Genomic DNA, 11,843 nt, shown 5'->3' on the forward strand with positions numbered 1-11,843 from the left:
GAATTCTGCACTGAAATCCATTTCCAAAAAAAGCAAACAGATTTTTTTATATTCAATTTTGAAATCTGACATTGAGCTAGACATATTGTCAATTTCCCAGCTGCCCCAAGTCATGTGACTTCAGTCACTCTTTACTGCTGTGCTGCAAGTTAGAGTGATACCACCCCCTCCCTTTCCCCCCAGCAGCCAAACAAAAGAACAATGGGAAGGTAACCAGATAGCAGCTCCCTAACACAAGATAACAGCTGCCTGGTAGATCTAAGAACAACACTCAATAGTAAAAACCCATGTCCCACTGAGACACATTCAGTTACATTGAGAAGGAAAAACAGCAGCCTGCCAGAAAGCATTTCTCTCCTAAAGTGCAGGCACAAGTCACATGACCAGGGGCAGCTGGGAAATTGACAAAATGTCTAGCCCCATGTCAGATTTCAAAATTGAATATAAAAAAAATCTGTTTGCTCTTTTGAGAAATGGATTCAGTGCAGAATTCTGCTGGAGCAGCACTATTAACTGATTCATTTTGAAAAATTTTTTTTTCCCATGACAGTATCCCTTTAAGGCAACATACAAGAGATTGAAAAAAGGGGGTTAAAGCCAGGAGATAGACAAGAACATGAACCATAGAGTAAGATATGTAGGCTCCCAAACATGAGAAGAAAACACAGGTGTATGGCCAAGATGCGGCTCCTTACCTGTTTCTTATTTTACAAATACATAAAACCCTAAGGAAAGATTTCCATATATGATCCTGCTGACGGTTCCACGGTTTAATGGATCTTTTTGCCAGGTCTCCATCAATCGAAAAAGATTAGTTTCATAAAAATTATGATCCATTATTACTAATTGGTAATTAAAAGGAAGATATATAACCTCTTTAATCCTTATACAAACATTCAGTATAACATATTTAAAGGGATTCTGTTAAGATTTTTATGGTGTCGTTTTTATTTCTAAATGACACTGTTTACACTGCAAATAATTCACTCTACAATATAAAATTTCATTCCTGAACCAACAAGTGTATTTGGTTGTAATATTGGTGTGTAGGTGCATCTCAGGTCATTTTGCCTGGTCATGTGCTTTCAGAAAGAGCCAGCACTTTAGGATGGAACTGCTTTCTGGCAAGCTGTTGTTTCTACTACTCAATGTAACTGAATGTGTCACAGTGGGACCTGGATTTTACTATTGAGTGCTGTTCTTATATCTACCAGACAACTGCTATCTTGTTACCTTCCCATTGTTCTGATGATCAGCTGCTGGGGGGAAGGGAGGGGATGATATCACTCCAGAGCACAAGTCACATGACTGGAGGCACCTGGGAAACTAACAATATGTCTAGCCCCATGTCAGATTTCAAAATTAAATATAAAAAATTCTGTTTGCTCTTTTGAGAAACAGCTTTCAGTGCAGTTTCAATGTAACTGAATGTGTCTCAGTGGGACCTGGATTTTACTATTGAGAGCTGTGCTTAGATCTACCAGGCAGCTGTTATCTTGTGTTAGGGAGCTGTTATCTGGTTACCATCACATTGTTCTGTTGTTAGGCTGCTAGGGGGGAAAGGGAGGGGGTGATATCATTCCTACTTGCAGTGCAGCAGTCATGTGAGCACAGGTCACATAACTGGGGGCACCTGGGAAAACTGACAATATGTCTAGCCACATGTTAGATTTTAAAATGAAATATAAAAAAATGTCTTTCAGTGCAGAAGTCTGCTGGAGCAGCTGTAACATACTCGTCAATCAGGAACCTTGAAGGCAGTTGGTATGCTCAGACGCACAAGGGAAACCCTTCGGATTCCGGTGTTCACCAACGCCTAGTGATGGAAGAATTTGAGCCGTTTCACTTCGCAGAAAAATTCGCGAAACGGTGCCGGCGTCTCGTTTTTGACGCCCGTGCCCGTTTTTTGATGCCGACGCCTGTTTTTGACGCCGGCGCCCATTTTTTTTTCGGTGCCGGCGGAAAAAATTTTTGACGCCGGGATATTTTTTAGAGCGAATTTTTGCGGGCGTTTCGCGAATTTATTCGCTGACGGTGAATCGCGCAAATTCGCCGCGAATTCACGCCTGGCGAATAAATTCGCCCATCACTACCAATGCCCTTTTGGGGCCCTGGGCTTTCTGCTGCGGAAACCAACATGCAATTGGTGCGTTTGGTAGTAATAAGTCCATAAAGAGGTACCGGCAAGGATTAAGCAAGGAGTAGTCACAAAACAGGCAAGAGGGTCGAGGCAGGCGGCAAGAATCAAAGTCAAAACAGGCAGAAGTCAAGAACCAGGAGATTCCAACAGTAAATAATGTTTCAGCAGGGTCTGTAAACTGAAGCCAGCTTGGCCACTGTTATAATGGAGGAAGGCCTTTTTAAAGGAGAATTGAAACCCAAAAATCATCGCATCGCGTGCCGAAAAATGTCGTAATGACGATCGGCGTCAAAACTCGAGCATCCCGATGCTCGTGATGAATGTGAATGAACCAACGCCATCGTCCCTTGCGCACGACCGGAACACGCGATGTTGCCGGGAAGCTCCCCGTCTGTGCCCCAGAAGCCGGGGAGAGACACGACGGGAAGTAAAAGAACGGAGAAATCTCCCGGCGCGTCTTACGGCAGCACTATTAACGGATGCATTTTGAAAATTGTTTTCCCATGACAGTATCCCTTTAAGTATTCTATTTGGGTGGAAGCACAATGGTGGCAGCCACGATTGCTCTAATAGGGTATTTCCATCCAAAGACCACTGAACGCTGATGAAATTGCAGTTGACGGGTAAAAAAAACATGCAAATCCTCTACATTGGCCATATATATACCACCAACTTGAAGGTGTTGAAGGTAACTCCAGGGTTCCTCCACATCAATATGGGCACACTGACAACAAACAAAACTATACGGAAGTGCACGGAGCAGCGTTGGATGAAAGAGACCCCACCTTTAGGGACCCCATCAATTTTCAGTTTACAAAATGATCCAATGAAATGACCTCTAATAGCTTCTTTACAAACCATCTCTCACACAGGGAATTAGTTTTGTGTAATGCAGAAAGGAAAGTCCCACAAAACATTTAAGGCAGATTTAGTAACTATTCTTTCAATCAATATTTTTCAATCATAAATTTGAATAAAAATTAGATTTTTGTGCCAAGTGCAACTTTTTTTTCCCAGTCAAGTGTTTTTGTGTTATTTAATTCCCTTGCAGATTTTGTCACCTATACTGCTCACCTGCTCCGAAGTGGCTTTAGCAAATTGGCGAACCTCTTAGCAAGTTTTCAAGCGCTCTACAAAAATATATGAATCTAAATTGTAACCAAAATGTTAATATGCAAATGCTCACTGTGATGTCACGTAATTAGCAAGGCGGAGCACTTCACCTTTGTACCTTATATACCTGTGGATTGAATTACATGTTTGAGAACACTTGATAAAGGACGTTGTGTTTTGAGATACTAATAAAACACTTATGTTTTAGCATGATTGCAACAGTATGTGCCATCCTACTTCTTTACTATATGGAACAAGGGAACCAAGTCAAGCAGCAAGGTTTCTGGATAGAGCACCACCAATATACAGCCATAGTCCTTTGAACTATTGTATGCTAACCAAGATGTTGTTTGTTATCTTGTGATGGAGGTCTAAATCTAAATTTCTGTTCATTTCTGCACTAGAAATAACACTGAAGCCTTTAAAAGCAAATTGTAAGTTATAAAACACTGGAAAAGGTCAAGACTCAGAAAGGACATTTTTCTAGATATTAGAAAGTCTAACTTAAAGTCTTCTTTAATTCCACAGTTGGTCAGCATGGCATTCCAAGATTTGCCTACACTTTTCCCCGTGCCCTCAGTCCCTTATCTTAATTAAGACTGTGAACAATCTGTAACCTTCATTACCTGGAGGTGCTTTGCCACATGGAATAATAACATTGTTCTGCTGTGATGTTTAACTCTCTTTTTATTGCTGTTCCTTTGGCAGAGGAAGATCTAATGAACTTTGCCTGAGTTATTATTTGAGGAATGTCTTTATAAAGGAGGAATGTTCTTCCCCCTTAGGACTTTCTATCTCTTGTGACTTTGGTTTATGACTATTATGTCCAGTTTCCTTTGGAGCACACCCGTGGGTAGGCGTTTATGTCTCTAAAGGGATTTATTTTTGATGTTTGTGGCCAAATCTTTGAAGAGCCATTCTTATCAAACATGAGTAACTACTGCCTCCAAACAACTAAAGGTCTCTATTATTTAATTAGTCACCTGGTTTGAAGCAGTTGCATTTTTTTGTTCGTCACTTACGAATGCAAAATGCAAATGCAACTGCTTCAAAACCAGATGACTAATTAAATAATAGAGACCTTTAGTTGTTTGGAGGCAGTAGTTAGTCATGTTTGATAAGAATGTTCTTTAAGCAGTATGGCTCTTCAAAGATTTGGCCACAAACATCAAAAATAAATCCCTTTAGAGACATAAACGCCTACAATGGATTTTTATGGCTACCAACCCACTCAAGTGTTCCATAGACTTATTTGTATGATCATTTTACTACAATCTGGACCTAACACATACAGTACCATAGGATAATTATCAGCCCACTGCATGTAAAAAACAAGGCTGGCTTTCATTTAGAATTTCTAAAAATGCTTTTTAATTTCAGTAGAAGAAACACATGATGGTGTTATTGGGTAACCTCATCAACAATCTTGAAAGATGAGTGCTTCCATGTCCCCTTCCCCTGCTCTTATCACCATCTTTTTAAATGTACCCCATCCTCTTGCTGACCCACAGTCCTTTAAGGCCACAAACAAATCATTACTAAGCTATGTTATAATTGAAAAGCTAGCAGCAAAAAACCTGTTTTATAAAGAAACTTCGCCCTAACTGAAGTTCAGTCTGGTCCTTTTCATCCATCTTGGGAAGTCAGCCACAGAGTTTCATGTGCTCATTTTTGGATTCATGACTTGGAGGCACGTTTTGAAGGCATAAGACTATGTGTACTGCCAAACAGACCCGTCTATAACCTCCAAGTCCACATAGGAGCTACAAAATAATCAATTACAGACCTTATTAGGCTCCCCCTAGGAATTTTTTTCATGCATGTGTTGCTCCCAAACTCTTTTTATATTTAAATGTGGCTCATGTGTAACAAAGGGTGGAGGATGGAGTATACTTGAACTCCTTCAGTTTGTTAATCCCTTTTATAGGTGGGTACAACCACAATCCCAAATGATGTGGCCCATCTTGAGTCCAGGTGGACCAGGTACTTCTTAGGCTTTAATATTAGGTCTGCATTTGAGTAGTGTTGAAGGATACGCAATAAAACTCTGCACAGGCAAAGAAGGTACTGTGGTTGTTAGGGTTGGTTGCCCAAGACTAGGGATCTCTAGAGATAACTTCTATATTCAAGTTATGTTGCATGTATTGTGTCCAAAAGATATAGTTTGGAACCTTACTGGGACATTCCAGTGCTGTCACTGCAGAGGAAGATGAACGCAAACACGCTTGTCACATTCAAGTTCTTTCCAAGGGAACAGAGATAATAAAAAGGAGAATTTTGGCATCAGTAGTTGCAAACACAAATAATTAAAAACAAGCAAGACACAAGGGAAGACGTTGGCTCAAGGTTGGGTCCTGGCTGTGAATAAAGGATCATAAACTCTTACTGGGCCCATATTGGAATTCCATTGCCCTTTTCTTCTGAACTTGGATGAGTACCTTCATCACTTGGTGTCCCTGCTGACCAAAAGCACTCCATGCCTGTCTCAGCTAGAACTAATGATTTATTCATATGTAAGCACTGTTGTGTACACCATTATCATGGCACAAATAACACCTGCCCCCTAGAGATGACCTTTTTTTGTTTGGTGCCAGAGGCAAAAGTATCCTGCCCAAGGAAAAAGCCACAAGGGATGACACAGGAATCACTACCAGGCACTGAACCCAGATCTAGCTGTGTCTAAACCACTGTGCCATTACTACTCCATAAACCACTAGCAGTACCCTTGAGCAGAGATTTCCATCACCATTTGCTCAGTCTCCAGCCCTTAGTTCTTTACAAAGTTGTAGACTCATAATAACATGACCATCCAATTACAATCTACCCCAGCATAACCCTAATTAGAATCTGGAAACCCCTGGAGGTGTTACCAAAGGGAAGACTACTGTTCACCACAATGTCCTTCAGGCTGGACTTTCCAAAAGATCTAGGAATGGCAATTAAAATACCCCCTCCTTAATCTCACAATAATTACTCAAGCTGAGCCCATAGTTTAAGAACCACTTCCTTAGAAAGACATATCCAATTTTCTTTCCTATATTTGGACTCTAAGGATCTCTGAATTGATTCCATGACAACACCATTAATTCCAGTGCCCCAGCCTCATGCCCACTCCTGTAATTTACAGCTTTTCTGTGAATATATTTGGCCGTTCCAGACTGATTGTAAGAGACGTTCTCTAGATTAGGGAAACCAGCAAACTAATTAGCACCGTGATAAGGTTTGTTGATGAGTTTTAAAGCTATTGTCACTATAAAGACCCACATTGATGGAAAGTAAAGTTCCTTTCTTAATGATACAAGGTCATTCCGACCCCACCTTAGCCGCCAGCAGAAAGAATCCTCAGATGATTTGCCTGTCCTTTACTGAAAACATAAGGTCCCTGTGGAGTATTCACCGTGCCGTGCGTAGATCTTAACTTTCTCAAGAACCCCTAAAGGATTAAAATTGAAATAAACAAAGGAGTGTTGAGGTAAATTACGTAAAGTAGGCAAGACACTGCTCTGATTACGGTTAGACTCCTTCCTTTTTCCTTTCGCAGACATAACCTTGACAAGCATTAGGAAATATCACATAACGAGCATTTAATGGAGCACTAAATATAGGTTTCTGGCACTTTTTTTCAGCACTAATGAGTCGTTTAGGAGCCAGGCTTCAAAATATTTTGGACATTAAAAATAGTGTTTTTCAAAATTAAATCTATTGTATCATTAGTACAATAAACTCATTATAAATAATCCTGAATGCTAGCGGGGATTGGGCCACTTTAGATAAAGCAGTTGTATGCAACTTACAACACTGCATGTTTTGGTTGGCTGCAGATCCCAGCATGCCCTGTCAGCCAATGTAGGAGTTGTATATCATCATCAGCTGAAAGGAGCAGGTTGTACAGATTTAGTATAATATGATACTGATACCATCTTGTCTTACTATACCACAGTTGCAGTTCCTAACCTTGACACCATCTTATATACACATGTATAACCAAATATGCAGTTTCTAAGTCCTTGCTACACAAATTAGGTGGCTGACTGCCAGATTTGTACATTGGGTGATCTTCTGTCCTCGTAGTGTGGGGGCAGTTCCAAAAGTGTAGCAATAGCACTTGACTATGGGTGAGGAAGGCAGGTCAGAGATTCTGAAAAATACATCACATGGGAAGGTTAAGGGTAGAGGTAGCAGAAGGATGGCAGGCAGTAGAGATAATAAAGGTCAGCAGGAAATCCATAATGGAAAAGGACCTTGTAGATGATAAACTTGTCTGTAGCAAGCAATGCCAGTCAGCAGCATCAAGGGCAAATAAGGTCTTGAGTTGTATGAAAAGGGGCAGAGATTCACGGGAGAAGGGGGTCATTGTTCCACTGTATAGAGCACTGGTAAGGCCCCATCTATAATATGCCGTACAGTTTTGGTCTCCATCACTCAAACAGGACATTATTGTATTAGAGAAGGTACAGAGAAGGGCAACTAAGCTGGTAAAAGGTATGGGAAATTTTAGCTATGAGGAAAGACTGGCCAAATTGGGGATGTTCACGCTGGAGAAGAGGCGCTTAAGGGGTGATATGATAACTATGTATAAATATATAAGGGGATCATATAATAATCTCTCTAATGCTTTATTTACCAGTAGGTCTTTCCAGCTGACACAAGGTCACCCATTCCGATTAGAAGAAAAGAGGTTCCGCCTAAATATTGGGAAGGGGTTTGTTACAGTGAGAGCTGTGAAGATGTGGAATTGTCTCCCTGAATCAGTGGTACAGGCTGATACATTAGATAGGTACAAGGAAGGGTCGGATGCTTTATTCACCAGTAGCTCCTCCCAGCAGACAGGAGGGAGCCAATGAGATTAGAGGAGGGAAAGGGGTGTTACAGGGAGAGCTGGGAAGTGAATCAGGGGTACAGGCTGATACATTAGATAGGTATAAGGAAGGGTCGGATGCTTTATTCACCAGTAGCTCCTCCCAGCAGACAGGAGGGAGCCATTGAGATTAGAGGAGGGAAAGGGGTGTTACAGGGAGAGCTGGGAAGTGAATCAGGGGTACAGGCTGATACATTAGATAGGTATAAGAAGGGGTTGGATGGTGTTTAGCAAGTGAGGGAATACAGGGTGTGGTAGAGTGACCAAAACAATGTGGGAAAAGATGTGTTTTCCCTTTAAGTTCACCATAGTAGGAGAGGTAGGCACCAGGAAGGGTGTTAATTAGCAGAGAATAGGTTCTCTGTTTAAAGGCTTTGGTTGCCAGGTCCTGGAAGCTGGAGTATTCTGGAAAGAACAGGCAAACCAGGTACTCCGATCCAATAGTCCAGCTCATGGATTGGAGCTCACCTTCCACAGGAAAGCTGTCCTGTGGAAAGGTATTTAGTTCTAGTGAGGCTGTTAGGAAGGTCTCTCAGAGCAGGACACAGAGCAGGAAGGAAACTGCCTGTGTGAGGAACTCCCAGAGGGGCTGGGGTGCCACTTGCCACTGGAGTCAGGAAGGAATTTATTCCCTCTCTGAGGCAAATTGCAGAGGATTCAAATGTTTGTTTTTTTTGCCTTCCTCTGGATCAACTGGCAGTTAGGCAGGTTAAAATAGAGTTAAAAGGTTGAACTTGATGGACGTGTGTCTTTTTTCAACCAACTTAGTATGTTACTATGTTACCATGTAAGGGAATGGAAGGCCGAATATTTGAAAAGGACAAGAGACATTAGACAGGACAAGAGGGTTAGAAACAGACAGTATCCATATGAGAGTAGAGCTGAATAGAGACACAGAGGATTGTGAGAAAGTTGGTTGGTGAGACAGGTAAGAGAAACAACCACACAAGATCTGACAACAAGTCCCAAACTACTTGTAAACCTTACAGTAACAATTCTCAGCAATTGCATTTATCTGCCATCCCCTGAATTCTGTTCACCAATTCTTATTACAATAATCAATATGTCTGCTGTTCTGAGAGCAGGAAACCTAGAAAAGGACACAAGGAAACAACTGATGGAATGCAATGGTGGTAAACTAGAACTACATCTCTATACATGAAATGTTCAAATTACAGCCTATTTCAATAAAGTTAATTAAAAAAAACTGATTTTACTGCATTATCGTAAACCATCACGAAAACATTCATCTTTTGCGACTTAATGAAACATTTACCCGCCAGGAGCCCAGCAGTTAAATCCATTTACAAAAGCTGCAAAATAAACTGCAGCCCCAAAGATGAGGTTCTACACAAGTAACTATTGTATCTTCTCATGCAGATTTATGGGCTGCTTTGCTGAGGGCAAGAATACCGTATGTGAATTCCATTATCTCTTTCACTGATGTTGCTTGGGAGTCAACGTTGACTTAGTAAAGGATTTTGTAAAGGGTTCAGACCTTTTTAAACAGATCTAATAAAACCCAGAAAGGGTTTTACTGCCCCGTGCTTGTTATTCTTTTGTGGGAAGGATCTTGCATTTGTAAGAAGGAGGATAACAACCCCAAAAAAAAACTGTTATAAATATATTGTCAATGTTCTTAGATATACTGCTCACCAAATTGATTATAGCACGTCAGACTAATTTTAGTGGAGCAGCCTTATAAAATCTGCAGGTAGGATTTTTAAAATGTAAAATAAGTGGAAAGAATTTAAAACATTTTACAATCGTTTTCTTAAAATTCAAACTCTGAGAGCATTATGAATAATATACTACTTGTAGAAATAAAAGGTCAACTAATCATGCAATAATCAAAGCTTCCCAATGTGCTTTAGTTCAATCCACTGTTAAAGTTAGTTAGGCTCTTTGAGTTAAGTTAAAAACTCCTTGCCAGGCAAGGCTTGAGATTAGAGAATGGACCATGGTCTGTAATGAGTAGATACACAAGAAAATAGGCATGCTCAGCATCAGTACTGGAAAAGCCTTTGTTTAGGCTTTCTACGGTACTTTTGAAGGTTGTTTTCCGACTTATTTGTTACAGGTCACATCCAATGTTTGGTTAGGGCACCCCTTAGCTCATAACAATGTTACCAACACAAGATCATGGATGTATCAGCCCATAGTTCCAACACTATTTAGGACGTCATAAAAGTGTTTCCCCTTCAATCTCACCACTGTAGACCTCCAAAAGGGGACTCCAGTAGTATCTATGACAGCAAATATGCAATCTATTCCAAATGGTCTTCAGACTGACCTTCCCCACCCAAGGCTCTAGGTCTGCCTATGGGACAAGTCCCACATATTGGTAAACATTGGCGTAGCTCAATGCTACACGCAATGGTCTTACCAGTAAAGATTCTTTAATATTTAGTCTCTCAACAAGCTTTTAGTTTCATACAGTAGTTCTCAACAGATGAAGACCAAGAGTTTTCCATCCCTTTTGTAGAATGCACAAAAGCTCAGTAAAATGTGCAAAACATTTTATTTTTCTGAGTTTTGCTTGCCCCCCTGCACTGTGCACCATGGTAAATTGCATGCACATTGTTGGGCAGGTTTATAGGTTACAAATTGCTTTTAATGATGCAGTAAATGGCAAAGAGTGTGATTCTCTAGCTGAAAGACAGTTGAGTGTGTAGATAGAACATAATAAATGAATCCAAGATGATTCCTCTAGCATGTTAATTCTAAGCCTCCCTTGTATCAATGCACTCTGTATTCATCTAAGCTGGTTGAACCAATGCATTTAGGGTAGGCAGATGATATACCATAGGCAAATATACTGAGCAGTAGATGGAGGAGAGGATAGCAAGTACAACAGATGAGAGAGGGCAGTGGGCAGTAAAGTTAGTAGACAATGGCATGTGAATATCAGTAGAACATTGCAGAAAAGGAGAAGATCAGAAGAAGGTGGAAAGGAGAAAGCAATAAGTAACAGGTTAAGAGGGTATGGTGGGCAGAAGAGGTAGGATATGATGGCAGATAAAATTGTTAGGAAGACTGAAAAGAGAAGAAGAGAGGTGGTACGGGTAGTGGTGGACTACAAATAGGAGTCCACCACTACCCGAAGAAAGGAGAAGCTAAAGGTAGGCTTATAAGACTAATACAGAGGAAGACTAACAGGCAGGAGAAGTGTGTGCAATTTTGCACTGGCTGCTATCTCATTAAAATGCGCTGCTTTCACTTCATAGATGGAGTATCTAGAGTATGTTCTCATGTGAATAACTGCTGGAGACCCTCACTGGACAGTAATTTGGCTGGGCTCCCAAAGCTCCGTAAGTGTGTGTGTGTGATTTTTCCTTACATTCTTTATCAATTACATCAGATTGCTTAATTTCCGCCTCCTTCTTTAAGGGGAAACAGCAGAACGCCACTGTCATTTTATGGAGGCCACTTGATGCGGTAATGATTCTCCTGTGCCTACTTGGTTGGCGACCAATTCCGTCAAGCCCTCGTTTTTTTTTTCCTTCGTTCTTGTCCTTCAGTTGCTTAGCATTGGTCACATTTCTTCTTTTATTAATGAGCTGATTGTTTTCGTTCCAGGCTTCTTCTCGATCTCTGTGAACATTTCAGAAAGGCGCATTTGCACTCACTAACTGTCACCTCATAACAACAAATTCCTTCTGCCCGATGACAGGCCTTTTCTTTTCCTCTGTTTGCATTTCTTCCTATCTGGAGATACAGACAATCAATATT

The sequence above is a fragment of the Xenopus laevis genome, chromosome 6S, assembly GCF_017654675.1.
Source record: "Xenopus laevis strain J_2021 chromosome 6S, Xenopus_laevis_v10.1, whole genome shotgun sequence".
In the NCBI taxonomy this organism is placed as follows: domain Eukaryota; kingdom Metazoa; phylum Chordata; class Amphibia; order Anura; family Pipidae; genus Xenopus; species Xenopus laevis.